Genomic DNA, 25,333 nt, shown 5'->3' on the forward strand with positions numbered 1-25,333 from the left:
CTGTGCCGTAACACAGGGGTGTCATAGTGACACCCCACCATAGACTCCATACCCTGGGACTGACTACTGTCTCCCAGGGCATGTAAAGTCACCATTGGCTTTACTAGTCCCAAATTATTAACAGAAACCAGTACAAACCATCATATTGTGGACATACTGGTCGGGGCAATTCGATTGCCCCGGGGTCTGTTAGTTGAGGGGGCACGTCTCTGTCCCCCCTGATCGAGTTTTGGCTGGTGGCAGTGGATACTACTTTTTATATTCGACCGCAAATATATCCCTATGGGATTTTCTCATTGTTGGAGGCTACCAACTTTAATTATTTAATTCTCATAGCCTCGAACATACTGCCGGTTTATTTATTTAATATTAATTCGCCGGTTGGTATTTTTTGCCAGGACTCGATTCTAAAATGGGGTTTGTGTTCTCTTCTGTGACTCCAACCCAAGTCGAGCCCTTTGTTCCATTTTTTGGAGGGCTTCTCCACAGAAGCCTCCAAAAGTGGTGCCACTCTGTCTGGGTACCACAGGGGGTGTGGGAGGGGGTTTAGGCACCCTGGACTGTGGTAACTCAAGTCGCACTTTTGTGTGATTGGCCCAAGTGGTGAGCTGGCCGGCTCACCACTTAGAATGTTTGATTGACAGCTAGGCTGAGTGAATGGGGGACGAGGGAGAAGCTGAGCCGACCTACCACAATGACACCACAGGTGGAGCCCTGCGGAACCGACTCACCACTTCCCGACGACAGAGAAGATCTTCCAGCTGGAGAGGCTTCTTCCCCTGACTGGTGGGCACAACCAGTTTACCTTCTTCTCTTCGCACCCCAGGCCGTCTTGTGGTCGAACTGCCCGTGCCAAGCACCCCGGCAGCCGGATAGCCACTTACCACTGGACCGCGAATAAAAGGACCGCTCCTTTTATCTGAGAACTCCGCGGCTGGTTTCTTCCCTGGCAGGGCAATGGACTCCTGTCTTCCTCCCCGATGAGATCCTCTCTTCCCCCAGACGAAGCACCGACTTGCATCCGCTGCCAGGAACAACTGCCCCCGCTGGAGTATTCTCACCACTTTAAGGTACCGTGTCCACCAGGCCTCCCTTTCTAAAGATTGCTACAAGGTAATAATAACCCCTTAACCTTCTGGACTGGGCTGGCCGCCTTGACCCTCTAACTGGTCCCTTCCTTTGATCCAACTCCTTTTTGAACCGTTACAAGACTTTTGTGCACTGCAACCGTGTGACCTTGGACCCATTTCGTTTTGATCCTCTTAAGCGGATCTGGCCCACTGACTCTGAATTCATGGTGTTACTTTGCCTTCCTCTCTTGTTGTGTTTGTGGAAAAGTGTTGGGATCTGTTTCAATTTATTCTCTGCTTTTCTCTCCCTTTTTAAAACAAATTATTAGAGTGCCATCTACGTTAAGCGCTCACCGCTGTCTGAAAATAAGTGGGGCTTTACTTAAGACTTGTCTAATATTCTTTTAAGGGAGTGTATATCTTTTAGTGACCGTGTTTTGAATTGCTTACTATTAGTGCCTGTGTGTTTTTCTAGATGTGGTTTTAAATAAATAATTATATCTCTTTTACACCAAGCCCTGGTCAGTGTTTACTTGTTCTATTGTGTTATTGTGACCTCTTGTGAATACTCTGTATACTGCCTAACTCTTCTTGAGGGAAGTCTGACTGCTCAGCCACAGCTACAAAGTGAATCTGTGTGGTAAAGACTGCTACCAAGTGAGTTTACTGCCAAACACCTGTAGTCCTAAATCTTTTGCAGTGGTCCCAGAGGGAACTGCACAGGTTTCTGCCTAACACATAGCACACGTAAAAGTGCTAAGATGAGAAAAGAAGAGCTATATGCGGGGTAGGTGAGAGGGTTGTATGTGAATCTATGAAAGATGCCAATGCTGGAGAACAAGATTTGCAGATGACTTATTCATTTGTCCACATTTCGATCTTTCAGAGATTCACATGCTAATTCAATAGATTACAAAGCAGTATATGCATACAATGCAAAATGGGCGATGGAAATTGTCTCAAATTCGGGAAAAGCTCACCTAATGTGAACAGATGGCAAAGCACTGCTTGTCCAACCCTGGACTCCTCCATTGGACCCCTGTCGATGCAGTAGAAGATTGTGAATGTTTTGGCAGACCTCCATGTAGTGGTCCTGCAAAAGTCCAACAGTGGGACACCGTAGAGGAAGGCAGTGGTGGATGACATGGCCTTCGTGGAGTGTGCCCTAGGCAGACCAGATAGCCGCCTGTTAACCATGTAGTGACAGTAGGAGATGCAGGCAGACAGCCATCTGGCGATGGAGGACTTCGACAGCCCCTTCTCCTCAGCCATGTGGCTAAACGGCACAAACAACTGAGATGATTTGTTGTACTGTTTAGTACAGGTGACATAATACATCAAAGCCTGCATAACATCCAAGGAATGTAGCGAGCGTTACGCTGGAGCAGAAGGAAAGTGAAAGAAGACTGGCAGGACCAATGGCTCATTAAGATGGAATAACGAAAGAACCTTAGGGATGAATATGGGATTTGTCCGTAGAAGGACCTTAGCTTTATGAAACACTAGTGCGGCTCGCAGGATAAAGCTTGGATCTTCCCCACTCTCCAGGAGGAGGTGATGACAACCAAGAGGCAGTCTTACACAATAGAAATGTGATGCTTGCTTTGTGCAGTAGTTCAATGGGAGGCCCCATTAACTTGGAAAGGAAAACATTCAAATCTCAAGCAGGAGCTGGAGCCTGCACTGGCGGGCATGCACAGAAGAGTCTCTTGAGAAATTCTTTAATAAGTCTGTGAGACCATAACAAATGTGTGTCAGAGGTGGAATTAAATCTTAAGTTCGCAGCCAGATGGACTTTAACAGAGCAATGTGGAAGGCCACCGAGGGCCAATAACAATAGGTAAAGCAGAATGTCTTGAGCCTGGATGTTGAAAGGATCAAAATTACTGGAGGGACACCAAGTGATTAAACACTCCCGCTTGCTATCATAGCAAGAGATTGTGGAAGGTGCACAAGCCTTAGCAAGAATGCCTCTGCAGGCCTAAGGCTTGAGGACATTAAAATTCTATGAAAGCAGGAGCCAGGCCATCAGACTGAGGTAGGCCTGATGGTGGTGTAGGCCAGCTCCCTTGATCCTGGGGAGGAGGTTGAAGACTGGGGGACGTCGGATGGGAGGTACCCATGAGAGACTGAAGAGCTCGAAAACAGAACTGTCTTGGCTAGGCCTGGGGCCATTAAAGTCAGTTTGCACTGTTATTGTCTGAAAGCATGGAGGACCCTCAGGATGAGCAGAAAACGGAGAGAACGCATAAGGAAACTTGCTGGTCCAAAGGAACGTTGAAGGCGTTGACCATGAACTGATGGATCAGCGGTTGAAATGGTGATCCTTGGGTGAGGTTGGTGAGCACTGATAAGCAGGGTAGGGTGTCATTATTATTATTAAAGTATAGCGGGATGCAGGTGCAATGCCCTAAATGTGTAGGGAAGTACAAGCTGCAGAAATTTTATTAGCATGAAGATTGGGTCATTTTTAGTGTCAGTGTTTCTGTCATTTGTTGCAGCATTTTAGGCCATTTTAAATATGAGAAATTAATTTCCAAGGAGTGGAGCCTCTATAATTCTTTTTATGAAGCCACCTGGTTCCCAAGAGATAGCCAGAAGCATGTGTGCTATGGATAGCAACATGTTTCAAAATGGGAGTTGCTAAACATGTTGCAGAGTAAACTGCTACCTGAATTGCCAAATTGACTGAGGGTAGGATATCACTGTGCCTAATTTGCTGACTTCACTGTTCATAAGCACTGCATGATTGGGTCGTTTCGGTGGACTGTATGTCAGAAGTTACATGAACTTGCTTTGACCAATGAGGGTAAGCTATTTTAGTAAATGTTACATGTATAACTTTAGCCAATGAAGATGGAGTATTTTTTGTTGACTGCTCAATTAGGTCATTCATAGGGGGCTGAATTTGGGATGGTCACGGGTAATGTACCAACCAATAACGCATATTAATGTATATTGTGTTTAGATTTCTGTATAGGTGGGAGCCAATAGGGAATGTGGGATTAACATGTGTTTGATACTTGTAAGGTATTCACATTTTGTAGTTTTTGTCTTAAAATAATGTAACTCAATATGGACGGATGAAAAGCGTTTTCAGCTTTCAGTTCTAAGGAGCTGACTGATCCTCCTAACAATAAATTGCATTTATTAAAGCTGTTTTTCTTGCAACTTGTACACTCCATCATTGCTTCCTTGGATAGAATTTTTCATTCAGGTTTTTGACCTACCGTACATTTTTGGTGACCCCAAAGTGATTTCCAGTGCCTCCCGAAGAGGCCGCGGGTCCTCTAGCTGCAAAGCCCGGACTACGGAGTCCCACCTCCTGAGAGCAGTTTCTGTGCACACAAATGGAGAGATGAGCAGACACTGTGTTACTCTAAATGTCTGTCTGGTCTCAGGTGTGGGGTTTGCCAGGCTGGGCTGTGCAGGCAGTATTCAGGGGACAAGGCCTTGTGGGATCTCAGACAACACATAGGACTTGAGTGCATTTTCTGCATGAAACATAGTGTTGTCGATATTTTTTGTTATTGCTGGCAAATTGCTATTGTGCGTAAGCTCCTCAAAGACAAGGAAAGTCAATGTTGTGTGCTAGTTCATGAGTTTTTGATTAAGCATTGAGGTGAAGCTCCCCCGCTGCAAGGAAAGATGATGTCATATAGGAGTAAAAGTGCAGAATGAATTTGGGGAAGCTCCTCCTAAACAGGGAAAGACAGCATTGTATACAAAGTGATGGTCCTATGAGTAAAGGACAGGATATTCCTGAGCTCTAGAAGGGGAGTTTGTGGATGGTAGAGTTCCCTAGACTTGAGGCAAGGAGGCAGAGGAAGGATCTACATCACTGTTTATATAAATGTGTTTTTTCTTGCAGGTGTCAGTAGCCGGCATTTACATAGAGGCACTGATTCTTGGGCATTGTTAGCACATTGTGTATATAAAGGTGCTTGTGGGCAGGGAGCTTTTGGACATTGTGTTTAAATGATGGTGTTCTAGGGTCAGGTGTTTTTATATTTGTGTGAGTTGTTGGTTTATTGGTGGGTTTTGAGTTCTGAAATAAGGCGCTGTAGATCCAGTGTCTGTGGAGTTTTTGTTGTTATGGATGAGGTTGGAACCTCGTGTTGTTATGGGTACTCAGTAGTAGCACATGAGCAAAACACTTCTGCAATGTAAAGAGAAAATCCTGAAGTACCTCCGAGAGTGGGTATTGGAAAATTTGTATGCACATTTGTTGTCAACCTATAAAGGGAAAACATTGAAAAATAGTTTACTCGAATTATGAAAAATATTTGAGGAGGAAGAGAACGTCCCTCGATGACAGTTCAGAGGGAGCCAATCAAGTACTTGTACAGGCCACCACCCTGCCCTATTATAGATGCTTTCCTTTACAGCCTGCTGCAGGGTACAAAAACCCCCGGTTTTCGCCTGTAACCGAGTACATAAAGGGAACATCAGGGGAAACCAGAGAAGCCACTAGAGACCTGTTAATTATGTAAATAGACAAATAAGGCTCACAGCGAATTAGAGGCAGCATTGCAGAAGGCAGAACAATAGCTAGCAAAAGTGGCATAGGGCCAAGGGGAGGGGAAGTACAGATTTTCAAGATCGACAGAAAAGTTATAAAAGATATCAACGTAAACACAAGTGGGGAATCCCCCAATCCAGGGGAAGATCCAGAAGGTCTGCAAGATATGAACGAATGCTGGGATAGTGTAGTCTATGACTCAGTATACACTCAAGAGGAAGCAGAGGATGATGAGTGGAAGACAGATGAACAGGAGGAAATAACACCACAGGGCTGCCAGCTCAGACCATGGCTTGGGTGAATTGCCTTAGTTAAGAGTATGAAGCAAACATCCTGGAGTAAAAAATGGGGAACACAGTTTCCGTTGCTACAAAAGGGACCTGGGAGAGCGCATTATGTGCCCATGCCCCACATGGATCAGGATAACACCTTGTCCTCCCTCACAGCGGGAGCAGGCAAGTGGATTTATGCCATTGAAAAGCAGACAGCAGGGATCACGTCAGCAGTAGGGAAATTAAGAAATTGTTTGCCGCCCTGTTAGGGGAACTGGCGGACGAAATAAGGAGGAAGGCAGGGTATAAAGGAGTAAAATTGAGCAGTAATGCCCACAATGGTGCACCATTTAACAACTGTCGAGCACACGTATCGAAAGCTTTGATGGACAGCTATCCCGGCAAATCTTAAATAAACTCTATGATGGCCAGCACAATGAAGACAGATGATGACTCCACACACTGACTTCAACAGATACAGGAAATGTGGCGGTTAGATATGGAGAGGCATGGGACAAAAATGCAGCTGTCTTTTATCACATGTTACTTAAGGGTCTTCCTGCAGAAGTGCAAGCAGATTTGAATAGGGTGGTTGGCATTGAATAAAAGGCATGGCCTGAAATAAAGGCACACATAGTACACTATTGTATAGAGTATGGCAACAAAAGGAGGAGAGAGTAGAGCAAACACAGAAGGCAGAAGCAAAACCAGCAAAGAAAAAACCTAGCCAAATTCAGCATGGAAGCATAAATGATTACCAACACCAAGGACAGAGCCCATGCAGGGATAGACAGAAGGGCCAGGAGATGGCAAAGTTGAGATGGAAGGTTTCCAGACAGCAAGGGGAAGTTACCAAAGAGGTAGAGGGGTGGATGGGGAGGAATAAGAACTAGGTTTGGAGGGCAGTGTTGGTCTTGTGGGAAGATAGGACATTTGCATGAGAATTCAGAAGTAGACCGCACATCCTACAACAACCCTAGCGGTCCAGCATATCAGCTCTCCCAGATGCACCACCCCGTTTTCCCACTTGCCCCAGGTCCAATGCAGCCGTAGCCGATTCAATACCCAGCACCAAATCTCCCTCAGACAAACATGGAACAGTCACCTGCCGAGTCCTGGGATAAAGAACCCAAACCACAGGGCACAATAACTCATTACACAGGAGTGAGTGTGATAGGGGACAATCCTTTCCTACTCCCAGGCACAAATGTTTATCCTGAATAGGCCAGCCTACAAAGAGCCCTGACATGCCCAATAATATCAGTAACTTCAGACCCGGAAGAGGAACTGCAAGTGGGAGAGAAGATAGGGGATCGGACATTTTCTTTTGAGGTTGACAGAGGAGCTATCAAGTCTTGAAGTTTCCTCTGTCAGGCGAAATAATGGACACACAGGTATTCTCAGGGGTTGTTGTATCGATTCCTTTCACTGAAGATTAACCCATCACCCTAGGGACACAAGAACAGTCAGCACCTTTATTGTATTCACAAGATACCCCAGTTAATCTTCTGAGCAGGGATATCATGAGCAAATTGAACATGACCATTTCATTCACTGAAGAGGGTGTAGTCTGTTCTATTCCAGGCATATACCTTGCTAGAGCTACTGTGGTTATACAAGCACGTTGTGGCCACAGTGCCCTGTAGGGCATGACACTCCACCCATATTTGGTCTTATATGGGGTAACAGTTCTGTTAGGTTGGGTACCCGGAATTCGGAAAAAAACACTAGGAATACCTGCAGAATTTATATTCAGACCGGCGGTCCGCCAGGAGGTAGCACCAGGCGCCATCATCACACTAGATTTAAAGGCCGTAATCACTAAGACAGACAAAGTAATACTGTCCGGTATAGATGAGAATGACATAGAATGGCGTACAGTTCTATGCATTGACCCAGAAAAGCAATTGCGAAAGGTGTCTGCCGAGCAATTGTTCGAAGACACCGACGACACAGGAGAGGTGGTGTTTCAAATCTGTATACCCTGTCAGATAATTATCAACAAACATAAGTACCCCACACCATACTCCTTGCTAAGACACTACCACCACATCTGAGGAAGGATTTAGAGAAGGTGCCCGGAGCGTTATGGATTAGTAGTCCCCACGATGTAGGTCTCTTAAAAGGGATTGATTGATATGTTATTATTTTAGTTTTATGTTTTTTCTTAAAGTGTTTTGGTTATTTAACAAACCTTTTAACACTAAAACTACCGATACATTTATAATTTGAAACAGAAAACATCAAATTAAACAAACAACATTTCCCACAACAGCATACAAAATATCATTGCTTCTTTCTGTCCTAATAGCCTATACCTTCATAATAATGGTCCAACAGATTTGATTAAAAAGACATTAATATCCTACTTATCATCATTTCCTATAAAATACGTTAATAATAAAAAATAAAAATCTCTGCTTATGTTATTTATAATGCGCCTTTACACAAGTGTTTCTAGGCGCAACCAGGCAAGTGGGGGCGGGGTGGGGGATGAGACAGGAGAATACAAGACAAACAATTTTACAAGACCTAGTATCATTTAGATTGTGCAAATGAGCAGACAGGAAGTGAAAGGGAAGGGAAGGGAAGGGTACAGGGGTAAGTGCAACCAGATCAACAGGGCCCTGCGTTAAGTGCAAAGAAGGTCTGGGCCGCCTAAGGGACGATGCAGAGGGTCCTGAACTTGATCCTTGCAGCCACCGGGAGCCAGTGGAGGGGATTTCAGAGCCGGAGAGATGCAGTCCCTGGGCTTGAAGCCAAGGATAAGTCTTGCGGACATGTTCTGGATGAGTTGTAGAGGGTGAAGGGTAGAGTTAGGTAGATTGAGATAGAGGTTGTTGCAGCAATCCAGCCTAGAGAGAACCAGGGCTCTGGAGACAGTGAACTTCTGGGGGAAGGTGAGAAAAGGAAGAATATCTTCAAGGGGGTGCAGCTGGAAGTGGGACTTTCTGGCAAAGTCTGTGATGTGTGGAGATAAAGAGAGAGTAGTGCCGAAGATGACCCCAAGGTTTTTTGCCTCACAAGAGGGTGAGGGCATAGGGCCAAGGGAGGCCGGCCAGAGTGAGAGGGAAAAAGCAGGAGCCTCAATAAGAAGGATCTCTGTCTTACTGGCATTCAGGGAGAGATCATTAGAGGAACACCATGACTGAATAGCAGATAGACAGTCAGGGATGAGCGAGGAAGAGGCCGAGGATATCCTGAAAGAGAGCTGCGTGTCATCTGTATAACACTGAAAGTTAGAAGAAAAGGTAGAGATCAAGAAGGCCAAAGAGCCAGATAGACATTCAAAACCATGGGGAGAGGATAGAGCCCCGGGGAACACCACATGTGGAGAGTGTGGTGGAGTAGAGGAAGGGCCCAAGTTGAACCTGGGAAGGACGGTCCAAGAGGAAAGAGGACAGCCCCACCAGAGCCTGATCTGTGATGCCCAAGGTATCGCAGACACATGTGGTCAGGATGTTGTTGTTCACTGCATCAAAAGCAGAGGAAAGTTCAAGTGGAATTTGGACAGAGGAAGAGTTAGAGTCAAGGTTAAAGAGCAGATCTTCACATGTGTTCAGGAGAGCAGTTTCCGTGCATTTGGCTGATCTGAAACCAGACTAATGGTCATGGAGACTACCAACAGCTTCAGTGTGGAGGGCATGCTAGGAGATTGCCAACTTCTCCAGGAGTTTGCCCAGGAAAGGAGTGATAAAGTTCGGGTGATAGTTTGCCGGAATGGAGGGGTCAGCAGAAGGCTTTTTTTAGAATGAGGTGCACAAGGCAGTGCTTGAGAGGAGAGGGGAAAACTTGTGGGGATCTAGAGATCGGCCAAGTCTGGAACGAGTGAACCAATGTTGTGCTTAATGGTTCTGGAGAGGCAGAGGGTCACCTGTTTGGATGAGACTTTCATACACCGGACTAGTATGGAAACCTCATAAGGTGTGACAGGAGAGAGGGAGGAATACCTGACAGAGGTAGACAGTTGGAGGGGAGAAGAGAAGAGCGAGGACAGGATGTCCTGGGTTTTAGTAGTGAAATGAGAGGCCAGGGACGAGCGGAGGGTCTGGGTAGGTGTAGAAGATGAAGATACTGCAGTAGGAGTGGTCAGCTCCTTGCAGTTTTGAATAGTTTGGCCATGTTGTTAGAGGCCGCAGGCATGCAAGCTTGAATATAGACCCTCTTTTTAGAGAAGATGGAGAGTCTGTATTGCCTTTGTAATAAGAGCAGGCCAGTTTGTCAGAGGGTGTACCTGAAGCTCCCCATTTCCGCTCAGCTGCTCTGTACTTGTGTTTCAGAGCGGCCAGATCGGAGCCATACCAAGAGGTGCATTTTTTGACAGGCTTATGACATGTGGTCCTTATGACAGGGGCAAGGATGTCCATTGTGTTAGAATTAGAAGGTGAAGGTTGGAAAGGGCTGTGTCAGGATGGGAGTCAGCCCCAGGAGTAGGAGGTGGGGAGAAAGTTGAGGCAAAGGAGGCTACTGCCACTCACTTCATAGGTCGAATGACAACAAAGGAAGGTGGCAGTGCTGTGTAGCCTTTGCCAAGGGACAGGAGAAAGTGGTCAGTCCAGGAGAGAGGAGTAGTGAGAGGATTAGAGAGGGGAATGTCTGAAGCAATGAGAGCATCCAAGGTGTGCCCAGCAGAGTGAGTCGGGGCAGAGGGAAGAATGGAGAGGGAGTGAGAGTCACAGAGGTTGCGGAAAAGCCCTGAGGAGTCAGGAGAGTTCAGGTGTATGTTGAGATCTGCAAGGAGGAGGAGCTGGGAGATTGAGGTGTAGTTTGCATCAAACTGAAACCAGAGGCAGTGTTGCCCAGAGTGAGACAGTATCCCATGTCCAAAGAAGCAGACAAAGGTATTAATTCCACCATTGTAGTATTATGGCAGCAGGGTGTAATAGTACCATCAGAGCCCCCATGCAACATGGCTGTGTACCCAGTGAAAAAAGCAAAAGGGTCATTGTGGAGAATGATTCAGGACTTACACTAGTTTAATAATATTGTAGTAGCAGAGTTCCCAGTGGTCCCCAATACTGGCACTATCCTTTGCAATATCCCCACCACAGCGGCCCATGTCACAGTAATAGACCTCAAGAATGCATTTGTCTCCATCCCATTGCACCCTGACTCCCAGTATCTCACAGCATTCACATACAGAGGATAGAAGTTTCAACACACTTGTTTGCCACAAGGGTACTGTGAGTCCCCAAGCATTTTGAATAGGGTACTGCAAATTAACTCTGGAAACGTACAGGTGCAGAGCTCATTAATTCAGTATGTAGAAGTGTAGCATGAACAAAGAGCAGTGTAGAAATTACTCAGTGACACTTTTGACTTTATTGGCAGTGATGCAAGGCCGACAAAGAGAACAACGACTTGCTAAAATATTTAACACATTAAAAAAGATTTGGCTTTACTGTCTGCCATTAGAATTGTTTGCTCTTGGTAACCAGCCTGGGTCAATTCATCATCTTACTCCACATGAGATAGTAACAGGCACCAGGCTGCATGCGACACTCACCCCACATGCACAGCCTCCAATGCACAACATTCTGCACAAATTCTAGGTGATGCGTTTACCAAAATCTATCAGATTTATATCCCGCCAGATCGGACCACACCGAACAGTGCTAGCTTCGCCAGTGACGGACACACCAACAGCACAACAGGATTCAATGCTTCCACAGAAGCAACAGCTCTTCCCTGGCAATAAGATATATATATGAAATTTTGTACAGAAGTAGAATCAGCCAAAATTCAAAGGGCCTTATGATGTCATCTACGCCACACCCAAAGTGGTGAAAGTTGCTGGTCGAAAGATGTGGATCCATATAACAGACACTCGGAAAGACAAACGATCCAAAGCATCTCCCCAGCAGCAGGAGGAAGAAAAAGGAGGAGAAAAAGATGAGTGACATTGATATTTCCTTGAATTCTTTGAACTTAGTGGGCCCCTTTGGGCGTACGGACGCTAACCCTCTTTTATAGCCTCCATCAACAACGGACAATGTTAAAAGGATTATGCCTTGTATCATTTTTCTTTTCTTCTCACTCTCTTTCTCTCTATGGCTGAATTTGTATAGTTGTTTTCTAGGGCTTGGTCCAGTAAAGTCACTAACACTGTATATATACCTGTGAATAGTAGTGTCGCTGTGACCAGAATTAGAAGGGATACTTCAAACCCAGGAGTTTATTTAGGTACTGTTAAATATGTGCATCACCCCGAAACTGATAATATGTGGTACAGCTACATGAAGGTGGTGGGAAAAGATAAGTCAAGCTACTCTTGTTATGCATGTTACTTAATCCCCCTTGCAACAGGTACACCCAGACTGTTCATTCCAAAGAATTGTAACCAGAAATATTCCAATGTTAAGTGCATTTTGCCTTATGTAGGGTGCAGGGATTGATTACAGGCACACAAGGTTCAAGCACAATGGAAATGGCAGAAACAGATAGTTTGAAGAATCTGTAATTGCACTATCAGACAACAGGGCAGAGGAAAGGCAAAGCTGTCTTTACGGTAGCACCCCTGATTAGGTGTCCTGATGAAGTAGGACAGGAACAACTTCAGTGCAAAACAATACCGCAGTGTCAGATGGAAGGGGGTGTTTACCATGGAGATTAATGGGTTGAGGGACTGATGGGTTGCAAAGCAAGAGGGATGGTTGGACTATCAAAGAGAGTGTGGTATAAATGAGACATATTTCGTGGTTTGGGCGAAGTACGTTACGAAATTGACCTACACTGACGAACATGAGATGCCAACCCAAGTACTGAAACATACACTGAAACTCACATGATTTACCTTATGTTTCAGAGGCAACAGCAGCATGCATGAGGGGACTAAAAACAGTGCAACCTGACCATCAATCTCCCAGGCATCGGGGTGAGGTGAAACAGTAGTCCTCATGAATATATACTGGATTTGTGGGGTCTAGCCTCCAACCAATTGCCTCCACTCTGGAAGGGAGTGTGTTACTTGGCAACCCTGTAGTCTCCCATACTCGTTGTCCCAGATGTCCATCTCACCACAATCAGTGAGCACCCAATTTCCAAACCAGTGCACCTCATGAATCAGTGGGCCCGGTGCTCTTTGGGCTTGCAACAAAATCGACGCAGCAACTATTTTTCCCACGACTCAAGTGAAAGACTAAATGCTATTCCGAAGGAGTTTCGGCTGTTTAGTAAAGTTGAGAAATGTTGACCTCTCATCTTGCTCCCAGTTTACAGGGAGCAGGGAATGCAAAATGTCAACAAATAACACACTGGGAGCTCATCCAACTTCAAACAAAACTTAGCATGGACTAAACGCCATCAGAGAAGATTTGAGAGCAATCAGATTGACCACTCTCCAAAATAAATACATCCCTGATTTTTTGACTGCCATGGAGGATGGTGTCTGCGCATAGATAGGTAGTTCCTGTTGCACTTGCATACCTTCCAATGACGCAGATAACATCAATGTAACCAAAGCTACTCACTCACTACTCACCTTGCGCACTAGGGTGGAGAAGGAAGTGGGGGTTCACAGAACTAAACTGGATTGGTGCTATGTTTCATGGGTTCAGGTGTGGATGGGTCATATATTAAACGTGTTGATTCCTGTCCTTGTTCTGTTGTTTATCCTTCTTTGTACCTGCCAGCTGGTCATTGGTTGCTACAGAAAGCCAGTGGTGTGCGAAACCTAGGGGTGTTCTCAGTATGAAATCCAAGGGATCCTATACTCAGGTGGGCAGGGGCAGACCATCACTGGTAGATTTCAACCCTGGAGGAGGACAAGCGAGGGAATATCACCTGGGTGGCGGACGCTTGGGGACATTAGGGAGAACACCATTAGGCGAGACATGGTTTTCCCCCTCCCCTACTCCAACGTCCTTACTCAATACCACCTCAGATTTTGTTGGATGTTTTCATTCTACCTCAACCACATCCCAACCATGTCCATCTCGAAAATGCAGAACTGTCCCTACATACAGTAATAAGAAGTACCCCACTTGCTATTCCCAAGTCCCCCTTCATAGCCATAACTCTAAGAAACATTATCTGAAAGGTCATTCTATTAGAAACCCTTTCAAATTTATTTATTACCACATTTTGCAAAACACTACAACTCCCATAATCCTCAACTTTCCTATCCTACTGACATGACTGAGACAAGGAAGAATAAACCTGGAGCAATGAGGGTTACCCATGGAAATCCATGGGCCAATAGTTCTTATGGACAAACTCCATTTTGTCACATTAGTCTTTCACTTTTCCTTCGAACTAGGGATGGTCTTTATCCCAGTTCTTTTTGTCCTTTTGTCTCCACAGACCAATTAATTTACTTCTGTCCTTTGAGGGAGCTTGGCATCAGAAGAAATCATTACCAAGTACTTTTTTCTGGGTCGAGACTATGGTATATATTGTTCTCCCCTATTTTTATAAATTCTATTGAATTTCTGTTTGGTTGAGTTGTAAGGGGGGGCTCGGTCATGGGCTCTTGATTTTTAACGTTCAATGTTCTGTGTTTTATTTTTTGTTGTAGAATGCGTTTCTTCACTTCATCACACAAATTGTTGGCCAAAGAATATTGCAGCATCTATTATCAGCTGTTATGTAATATAATTTGTTGTCTTGTTCAATGACCTCGAGTGCATTGTCCTGAGGAAGACGATTATCAGTCTTTGAAGACTAGATTCATCTAATCGTCGAAACTGCTAGCTGAAGGATATTTGGGTGAGACGTTTGTCTATTCTTTGCTGTCCCCCATAACTTGTAGTTGACTCAATGCACTTTAAGATCCAATGCACTTTGATTCAATGCACTTTAGATTTAATGCACCTTAATTCAGATTGATTTCTCTTGCATCTGTGCAGTACTTTATTATATCCCTTAGAGAGTCACAGCCTTATTTCTCGTGAGCTTTGGATCATGGGGAATGAGTTCTGTTCCTCTCATTCCCAATATCGGCATAGACTGCACAGTATGTTGGCATTGTTATATTTTAAGAACCCTTCTTTTTCACGATGCCCTTGTTCTTTAACTAATTTCTAATGTTTTACATTTTTGAATATATGTTTGCTTTCTCGTTGTCTTGACCTTGCCCACCTTTCAACCAACCATTAGAAGTCTATTATATAGTATGTATTAATAAATATTTGTAGAATTCCGCGTGACATAACCTCCCTTGTATCCATGTTTCAGTAGTTTCCCCAATGTCCGCGATGAAGGGGATACCCATCTTTTTCGTACATTAACAAGGCCAGGCAGGAATTGGCATTCCACCCCAAACTTCTAAACCTGCAAACAATTAACTCTCCCCACCTGCATAAAAGGCAGAGCTCAGAAACACACATTGTGCCAGGCTGGAGGCGAAGAAGGACGACTTCTGCAGAGCGGCAGCAGCAACTAGAGCTGGAGAAACCAGGAGATCCAGAGGCTGTGCGAGTAAAGGAAAAAGTCCAAGAGAGCCAAAGAGGGAGACCGCGTTTTGCAAAACCAGATGAAAAGTCGTAATTTTCCTTCATGGAAGCCGTGGAGAAAAGCCTGGTCTCCTCCCTGTGAAGGATTGAGTTGGGGAGGCGTGCTGGAAGTAGAAGACTGAATTAAGGAGGTGCGAGAACACAGACAAACCATTGAGCAACGCAGCCAGTGAGTGAGAAAGGGAAAACACAAACCTGCTTGTTATAAAGTGAAAGAAACTGTATCCGAGATGCAAGGTTGCATGTAGGACGGCAACTGTAAGAGAAAAAGAATCACAAGTGTTTGTGAACCTGAAAGGTGATACAGTGTAACAGAGTGACCTGTCGAGACGCAATACTCTATTTGGAAGTCTCTGTGTGATGTCCATGAATCGAATTCTTCCCCTTAACCACACAAGCCATTTTTCCCACCATGAAGAGTGTAGAAAGTAACACCTATAATCTTTTCTTCCCTTATTCTTGGCAAGTCCCAGGTAGAGATAAAAAGATGATTTCTCTAGGGATTAGAGCAGCAATACCAACACACTCTGTCATGTACCTTGTACCTCAGGGAGACGCGAAACAGAGGAGGGAATTAAGGGTATTGCCCCTTTTAACCAATGTGGAAGAATTACAATTGGACCTCTTGAATTTTTCACATGAGGTGATACAGATCAAGAGATGTGAACTGCTAGGACACCTAGTTTGTAAATCCCCAAAATTATAAAAACCAAAACCCTTCTTCCCTTAAGAGAAGAGGTATCTCCCACTCAGGGAGAGACTAGGCCCTTTACAATAGGTCATCATGAGAACCATGAGAGGGAACCGGGAAGGGATGAATATATTATTGATTTTCCTGGGAATAATGAATTACTCCCATACATCATGGAGGTTGACAGAAAACAAAGTTTGAAAACCCTAAAAGATGAGATACCTGGGGAACTCATCATGAAAAATAACAACAGACCTAATCCTTTGGGAGAAGACTTATAACCCTCAATGAGACCATTTTGGTGTGAATCCCAGGTAAAAGAGAATCCCAAAGAACGCAGAAATAAAAATGTATATACCAAAAATATGTATATCCAATCTACAGAAATAAAACCTTCCTCGGAAACCAAAAGCGATCATACACTTTTAAATAGACCTTGCTATTCTTGTAGAGAGTTGGCCATACCACACGTCACTGCCCTCTCAACAACCTCGACCCTGCCATCAATCAGGTCAAAATAAATTCCGTAAGGATGAACTTAGGGTCCCCCACCAAAGAGTCCACCCAAAAATATATGCCGGCTATCTTGGACCATTATTCCAGTTATCACACAATGGAAGCCTGGAACAATCAAAGTGAATGCTTTTCCTAGGTTCCGTGTGTGATAACCCGGTCCAACCCACATAGGGGAAGGGTATGTGAGAAACCTAGGGGTGTTCTCAGCATGAAACCCCAGGCATCCAACACTCAGGTGGCTAGGGGCGGACCATCGATGTTGGATTTTAACCCTGGAGGAGGTCAAGTGAGGGAGGATCACACTCGCACCTTGAAACACTTATGTATAGGCGTGTTATAAATGCCATATCATATCATATCATATCATGGGTGGGGGACGCTTGGGGACATTAGGGCGAACACCATTAGGCGAGACGATGCATCTTATGTCCCATGCATAACAAAAGCTGCACGCTAGACTGGTTGACAGATATGAACGGCAACACCAACATCACATCTAACACACCCTGCCCTTGGTCTGATCATAATGTCATCACCTTCTCCATCCCCAAAAACACCTTAACTAAGGCCTCACCGCAGCGGGCCCCAGCCTCCCAGACCAGAAACTCCAGAAACATTACTCAAGAAAACATGCTCCTGCTACTCTCTCGTATCCTGAACACTCAAAATGTAGAATGTGACCCCAACGGCATGGTGGCACTCTATAACCAAACCATGCTAATAGCAATTGACAAGGCAGCTCCCCTAAGGGCACGCACACCCAAACCGATAGCTCATCTGAATACCTGGTACACCCCCAAACATAAATCCCTACGTTCCTCTAAGCAAGCTGCAGAGGCCTCCTGGAAATTGAAGCCCTCAGACGTTAACAAAGAACAATTCTTATCTGTGGCAAAATCCTACAAACAAGCCATCTTGCAAGCCAAAAGCAATACTTACAACGAGCGAATAGCAAAGCTACAACAGGCTCTAAAGAGTTATTTGCCATCCTGCGAGAACTTGAAACCCCAGGAACCACTTCTGACCTTTGCCTTAAGAATACTGCCTGGTACACAAGCATCCAAAAGGCACTACTACACAAAATTACTATACTCCAAATGGAAATTGCCCCCAAAAAAACAAAAAACAGTCTATCCCATACTCCCCACTCCACTCTCCTAACAGACCAAGCACTCACCCATTCGACTTCAGGCCAGTCTCTATACCAGTATGACCAGTAATCACAAAAGTCATTGAGGGCCTGCAACCTTTGAGATACCAAGGAGACATCTGCAAAGACATCCACATTAAATATTGCATGGCAGACCTTGCCCCTTTCATTACCTCACTCATGAACAATTCATTTGCACAAGGCATTGCCCTAAAAAACACACTAGACCCAAATATACTCACCAACTACTGCTCTATCACCACTGTCCCATTCCTACTCAAAATCCTAGATAGAGCAGCATACCTGCAAATACAGAAATTTCTGGAAATCAACAATCTCATCGGCCTCCGCCAATTAGGCTTCCGCCTGGGGCATGGAACAGAAACAACACTATTAGATCTAAAAATCCAAATGGATGAGATCAGAGACAAGCGGAACCTAGCTATCCTCTGCTTGCTGGAGCTCTCTGCCATGTTTGATCTAGTCAACCACAAAATCTTATGCCAACACCTCTCCTCAGCTGCCCATTTCTCCACAAATGCCATAGCATGGGTTGAGTCCTTCCTATCTAACCGCACAATGAAGGTATTCTCCAACACAGCTGCTGTATTGTCTAACTTTTTTCAAAAAGAGATCCTCACTACCAAAAGGCATGTCAATAATCTTTGCTTGAACATCTTGATGGAAGATAGCTTCCTTGATCCATCCTTGGTAGGGGGTTGGGGCGGGCAGAACTACACCATTCCCCATATGGCAAAAGCTGATGTCAGCAATGTCAACTGCAGTGGGTATGGCATAATCTGATGCAGCTTCACTCTGAAGGAGCTTTACGGTTTCTTTCTTCTTGTCGTCCGGCAAGAGTATGGGCCCCATCTTATACTACAATCCCTGGTCGCTACGGGTCATGAGAGCCATGAGTTTGCAGCCTTGATAGTGTTGCTGCTGTGGACAGAATGAGCTTCCTAAAAGCGTCTGCTTGTCCTCCTTCCTTGTCTGGAGGCACAGAGAAGAGAGATTGGTGGAGCATTTACGAGCTGCTGCTTAAACCATGGAATCTGGGCTCAGTTGGGTATGCAGGCATTTAGGGGTATTTTCAGAAGCCCTGTATTTCTTTTCGATCCTGTCCTTTTAAAGAGGGGCCGTGAACAAGTTCTTCATGGTCAGAAGACCATAACCCAGATGTTGTCCAATATCAGAATGGAAACAATGGTCTTTCAAACGTGTTCTCTGCACTGATACAGGAAACCTTCTTTCTTTTTCTCAGGTTGAAGCAGGTCAAACATCTTGGCGGCTTTCGACATGAAGGTGTGAAATGTCCCAATTTCTTCAGGGGGTGAATCCATTATCGGAGGACCATCAGGTTCACCATCCGCAGGAACTAGGTTGTCAAATTCATCCGTATTAGTGGTGTGCGAGAGATCATCCTCCGATTCAGACTTGGAGAGCTCTGTGAGGGGCCACTGGGGAGACGCGACTATAGCGTCTAGGTGGAGATGGAGGCAGATACAATGGAGGACAAATGTTCAGAATAATAGGGACGCTGGACTGCAAAACCAATGAGGGCAAGATATCTATTGGCAGATAGTGGCCGGTGGCTGGCAGCAGGCATTAGCTGAGGAGCAGTAGGTGCATATGATGCACACATTTGTTTTGGAAGTGGTTGAGCTGGAGACAAAGATGAGAGGTCTTCCTCCTCGATATCTGAAAAAACACCTTCCGGGGCCCCAACATTGGTATCAATGACATGTTCCGAAATATCATCCAGAGACACATGAAGGACCTGGATTAGCAGGGGGGACACAAGGCATTAATCTGAACAACGGTTGTTTATGTGAGTGATTATCCATGGACGCTGCTGAGTTCCTGCTGTCAACAAAGTTATCGTGGTTGAAGGGACACTATTGATCGTCGACAGGACTATCATCGACGGAGTGGTGGATGAGGTCATTGATAGAGTGGTAAAGTGCTTATGGGTTGTCAATGAAGAAGGCTTTTGGACGGACCATCGGCTGAGTAAGCTTCATTGACGAATGTTTTGTGGATACAAGATGAGCCGAAAGCATCATTGAAGGAAATGGTAAAGAATCTGTCAAAAACGGTGTTTATAGACCCTGGGTGCTTATGAGAGGATTATGGTGGTACAGCTGCCTTTTCTGGGGCAGTCAGTCAGTGAGTGGAATGTCCTTTCTTCAACCTTTTCCCAAAAAAAGCAGCCTTGTGGGTTCTCAACTTCTTAGAAGAGGGAGTACGGACTTCGGGTTTACTGTGGCGGAGTGAAGCATTCCATCTGGCAGAAGTCGAATCCAAGCCCACCGTCCCTTCATCCATCCAAGCCACTAACCTGTGTAATCCTTGAGGGTCTTCTTAGACCACGAGTGGCAGATGGAACACAAGTTTATGTCATGGCTGGGTTCCTTAGTACAGGCAATATAAGCATTGTTCATAGTGCAGAAAAATAGTTAGGATTGGGGTATCTCGCACTCTGCCTCCTGAATTCAGTCAACTAAATGGTTAGCAATGAAATCAGTTCAATATGTCCTTGGATAGATTCTTCCAAATGAAGGTTTATTCTCAACAGAAGGGTGGTCACCCGACATGTTTTTCGACCTTAGTTGTCTTCAAGGCCTTTGTTCAAGCTATATAAATACATTTACCAGATCTGGGTCATTGGCGCCGTTACAAATCTAATATGTCATACTACCCTCACAGTTGTATTTGATATTAAATTGCAATCATTCTTCTGTGATAGTATATGCAAATTGGCTGCAGATTAATTGATGCGTGTTGGCTGTAAGATAATGGATGCACGTGTTCCACTGGATTACATTTCTATCCTCCAAATTGTTTTTATCCAAAAGGATCCATGACCCGTGTCACGTTAGAGTCCCAGGTCCAAATGCCTCTGGCGTTGCGCATTGTTTATATTGATCTTAATATTTATAGATGGCAGGCGGAACATGCCTTGAAAAGAACAAGCAATATTCTTTCTGATGGCCGTTGCTATCACAGATTCCTCATCTATGATATCTATCTCGACACAGAAGCTGCTCTTTGGAAACTTTTTCAGCCGCCAGGGGGCACAGCGCGGCTCCATGTCTGTTTCCGCCCACCGCCTCTACGTGCCCGGCCTGGACTTCACATCGGGGCTAGTATATATAGAAACGTCTCATCCCTTTTTCCCTACGACTCTGACGGTGAGGGACCCCAGAACTAAGGCTTACTAGCTATCCCAAGAGAGGCAGGTAGGGAGAGCGATGAGGAATCAGTAGGAGGAAAGTCAATTAAAAAGAAAATTACAGAAGGTAAGTAATATGTTATTATAATGGACTCCTTAGAGACCCAGAGGAGGGAGGGTAGCAAGGACACCACCTAAACCAGAAAGCTCTGAAGGACAGCCATGCCGAAATGAGCGTCCTAACCAGATATAGAATCCAAGCAGATGTGTGCAGGAACCCCACATGGCTGCTTGGCAAATATTCCGAACAGGCTCTCCGCTTTGCAGAGCCAAGGTGGCAGCATCTCTTTAGTGGAGTGAGTCATGAGACCCTCAGGGATCTCCTTGGCGTCCAGGTTGTAGCATTCTGAGATGCAGAGAATGATCCATAGATACAGGGTCTGTTTCCTAACAGCCCTACCTGCTCAGGCACCCGCATAACCAACAAAAAGCTGGCAATCAGCCCTATTCTCCCTTGTCCAAGAGGCATAGATCTTGTGTGCCCACACCAGATCAATCCGATGGAACCGTTCTTCTGATTTGGAAGGATGAGGCGGACGAAAAAGACAGGTAGATGGATCTCTTGAAGGAAGGAGGGTCTAACTCTCAATGTCACCTTCTCGTTGGAGAACACCAAGTAGGGTGGATTACCAGACAGAGCCTGGAGCTAACTCACCCGTTTAGAGGAAGTGATACCAACCAGAAAAATCACCGTTAGGGGGAGCAGTCTTAAAGAACGAGAATGAAGGGGGTAAATGGAGCATTCATTAAAAACGTCAACACTAAATTTAAGTTGCATGCGAAACAAGAAATTGAAATGGGGCAAATCTATTGCAAAGACCCCTCTGACAATGAGATTATCTGATTATCTGGATCGTGAAAAAGGAGTCCTGCTACAGGGTCCTCTTGAAGACGGAAATGGCAGCAAGATACCCCTTCACTTTGCCAATTGTAGGCCCGTCCAGGCCAAAGACAGAAGAAATTCCAACACAGAGGAAGTGGATCAAGTAAAGTGTCCAGATCCCTATCCGGTACCAAGCCAAAACCATCTGCCACATGCAGCCATAAAAGGACCTGGTGGCAGGTCTTCAAGCAGATAAGAGTACGCCCAGAACGTTTTCCCACAAATCCCACACCCTATATCCCAGCCTTTCAGCAGCCAGGCCTTAAGGTTCAGGCTCCAGAGGTTTGGGTGCAGGACCCTCCCCTCTGAGTGGGAGAGGAGGTCCATCCTCTGCTGAAGATGCCAGGGAGGGCAGATGGCAATGTCCAACAACTCTGAGTCCCATGATCTCTGGGCCCGCAGAGTCCTGAGAACCTGAGAAATAGAGAAGGCTAAAGTCCCATTCAACCGTCAAGGTGTCCCTCATAGCACCCCAATCAGGAAATACCCTGGAGAAGAACCACCTGCACGCCTGTTTACCCTGGTAACTAAAAGGTCCACCTGGGGAGTACCACAGAGGCAGAAAATCTCCTCCAGAATTTCCACTAATAGGAGGTTGAAGAATGCCTGCTCAGTGCATCCGCTAGAGTGTTCTCCTTGCCGGCTAGATGGGCCATGGTCAGAGACACGCTGTTCTCTAGAGCCCCAATCACATTGCTTCTTTGCACTGTGGCAAGGAGCCCACATCAACCCTCTTGTTAAGTTAATACATGGCTACAGTATTGTCCATTAGGACCCGTACCATCTTGTCCTTCACAAAGGGCAGGAAAGTGACCAGGGCCAGCCTGAACGCCCTCAACTCCAGCAGATTGATATGCTCCTGGTACTCCGATGAGGACCATATTCCGCTCACAGTCAGATCTTGTAAGTTTGTGGCCCAGCCCTTCAGACATGCTTTGTTCCCTAGGGTCCCTTGTGGCAAGGGTTCTATCATTTGTAAGGGTGTGGAAGAAGGAGACAGACACAAAGGTGGCATTCTTTTGGGCCAAGACTTATTTTGAGAAAAGGAAAGAGAGAACCTGCCTACCCCTAACTCTAAGAGGGGTTTTCCTGCCTAAAAGAAAAACTAAGGAAATGTCTGAATGTCCGTAACTAACAAGTCCACCGTCCTGTGTCAAAATCCTACTTCTATCCCTTACATGTATAAATAAACTAGACTAAACTGGATTAGTCTCTTCTGGGTCCAGAAGAATGAATCCCTTCTTCTGGATGAGTACAGTTCAAAAGTAGGGGGAATGTCTTCCTTCCTCTGGCCTTTCTCAGGCTGTTATTTACAGTTACACAATAGCAGGGGAATGTCTCCCTTCCCTTGGCCTTTCTCAGGCCGTTATTAACAGTTCCACAAAGCAGGGTGAATGTTCCCTGCCCCTCGCCTTTCTCGGGCTGGTATTTACAGTTTCACAACGTAGGGGGCCTTACTCAGGCTGCTATTTACAGTTCCACAAAGTAGGGAGAATGTCTCCCTTCCCCTGGCCCTTCTCAGGCTTATATTTACAGTTTCATAACGCTGTGGATGGGGAGAAGGGGTCTCCCTTCCCCTGGGCTCTCTCAGGCCCCTAGAGAGCCTCTGCAATGACTCAATTGGGCTGAACTGGTGGATCTGTGTGATTTGGTTGTGGCAGAATTGTTTGCGGTAGAATTGACCGTAGTCAATTTCGATACAAAACCAATTTTGCCGCAGACAAGCTCCACAAATGTATGCCCCCCACCTATCCCCAAAATACATCCCCCCACTTGCCTTGTCCTCGTCCGTTTCCTTCTGATACTGCAGTGTCAGTTCCGTCCCTCTTACGCGTTGACGAATCCGACGGTGCAGGGTCCCCTTTTCTCTTCCCTTCCCCTGCCTCCAATCCTCAGGAAGCGAGGGACACCCCTCCTAACCCCCAAGGCCATCAATAACCCCCGATCCCCATGTTCGGTAGTGATTACCCAATTTGATTGATTTTAATCGATCAAATGGTACTGGCGAATTAGGCCAGATGTACCATTCCATCAATTAAAATCGATGAAATTGTGTAATACTGACCTGGCATCCTTTCCTACCAGGTACTGCAACGAAGCTGGAAGAACTCTTTCTCATGCACGACTGGGTCCTTGACCCTTCTTTGGCTTAACTGGTTTGCTTTCAGTATCACTGGTCCTCTTGTTGCCAGGTATACTCTCTCTCCTCGTGAGGGTCCTCAACCCTGTTATCACGACTTCTTGTTCTCAGGTTCGAGACCCCTTTACCTTGGCTTTTCCTTCTTGGGTCCCAGACCCCTTCACAGTGGTTTTGTTTTCTCTGGTCCCAGACCCCTTCACATTGGTTTCTCTTTCTTGGGTCTCAGACCCCTTCACGTTGGTTTCTCTTTCTCTGGTCCCAGACCCCTTCAAATTGGTTTTTCTTTCTCGGGTTGCAGACCCCTTCACATTGGTTTTTCTTTCTCATGTCCCAGACGCCTTCACATTGGTTTCTTTTTCTCGCGTCCCCTTTGAGGTCCCCGGGCCGCCTCCGTACCATCCATATGAGCTCCCAGTCTCTCACCTTATTCTTGGACCTCTCTGCGTCCACCAACAGTGCTTCAGAGTTGTTTTCTGTTTGGCTGCTGCCGTACACGGCTCCCTAGCACTTCCTGGGAGCCAGACTCCGTGTACCAGCGCTTTCTGCATCAGGAGCCCCAGCCTCTTCCAGCCTCGGTTCTTCGGTCCTCTTGGAAGCAGGATCGGCACACTGTTTCTTCTCTCACCACGTCACGGTCTGCAGCTGCAGGATCAGCATCTCCGTGTGCGGTATGGTTGCTTCGCTTGTGGGGCCTTCGGGGAGGGACTGACAACATTGTTGGTTCCTCTTCTAATATTAAGTTCCATGGTCTACAAAAACTAGACTGTTCAACAAGATAGTCTTGAGGGTTCATTCTGGCTCCAGGCTTCTTCCTCGTCTTAGTATATCAAGATGACAGTTCAGTGGAGTCAACCCTATTCTTCCTCGTCCCACTACCACTAGTATCACTGGTGTAACATAAGTATATGGTGGAACTCATAGGGTAAGAGGAAGGTAAGAAAGACGAGGGGAGGAAGGTGCATGAGGGCGGATTATACCACGTTATCCCATGTTGTCCTCCCTGTATCCCAGAGGGGTAATCCCTCCCAATGAGATCCTCCCACTGAGTACTACGTCCAGGAGGACTATCGGGTAGCGGCCTCACCTTCCTGGCCTCAATGAAAGGTTCTCCCCCTTGGGGAGAAGGGATGATATCATAGGATTTTCCACTCGATCTACATCTATCTATCCATCTACCTATCTATTGTTTATATAGTGCAGCTTTCAACAAAGGCATCATGGCGCTTAAAGAATATCAATAGACAGGCTACAAGATTACATAAAGAGGTGGGATTTGGGGCAGGGTTTGAAGTGATTAAAAGCAGAAATACCTCAATGCGCCACAGGAAGCGAGTTCCACAGTTTGGGGCCCGGCACCGAGAAGGTACGGCCACCACAATGTTCCCGCGTAACCACGGGACAG

At 45.7% G+C, this 25,333-nt stretch overlaps 1 protein-coding gene across 1 annotated transcript in view; it reads right to left on the minus strand.

The window, feature by feature from the left end:
- Positions 1-25,333, minus strand: part of HOOK1 (hook microtubule tethering protein 1) — a 1,744,708-nt gene that overhangs the window by 1,033,738 nt on the left and 685,637 nt on the right. The gene's annotated exons all lie outside the window — the stretch shown is intronic.

Source organism: Ambystoma mexicanum, chromosome 1q (genome assembly GCF_040938575.1).
Source record: "Ambystoma mexicanum isolate Mex_15411 chromosome 1q, UKY_AmexF1_1, whole genome shotgun sequence".
In the NCBI taxonomy this organism is placed as follows: domain Eukaryota; kingdom Metazoa; phylum Chordata; class Amphibia; order Caudata; family Ambystomatidae; genus Ambystoma; species Ambystoma mexicanum.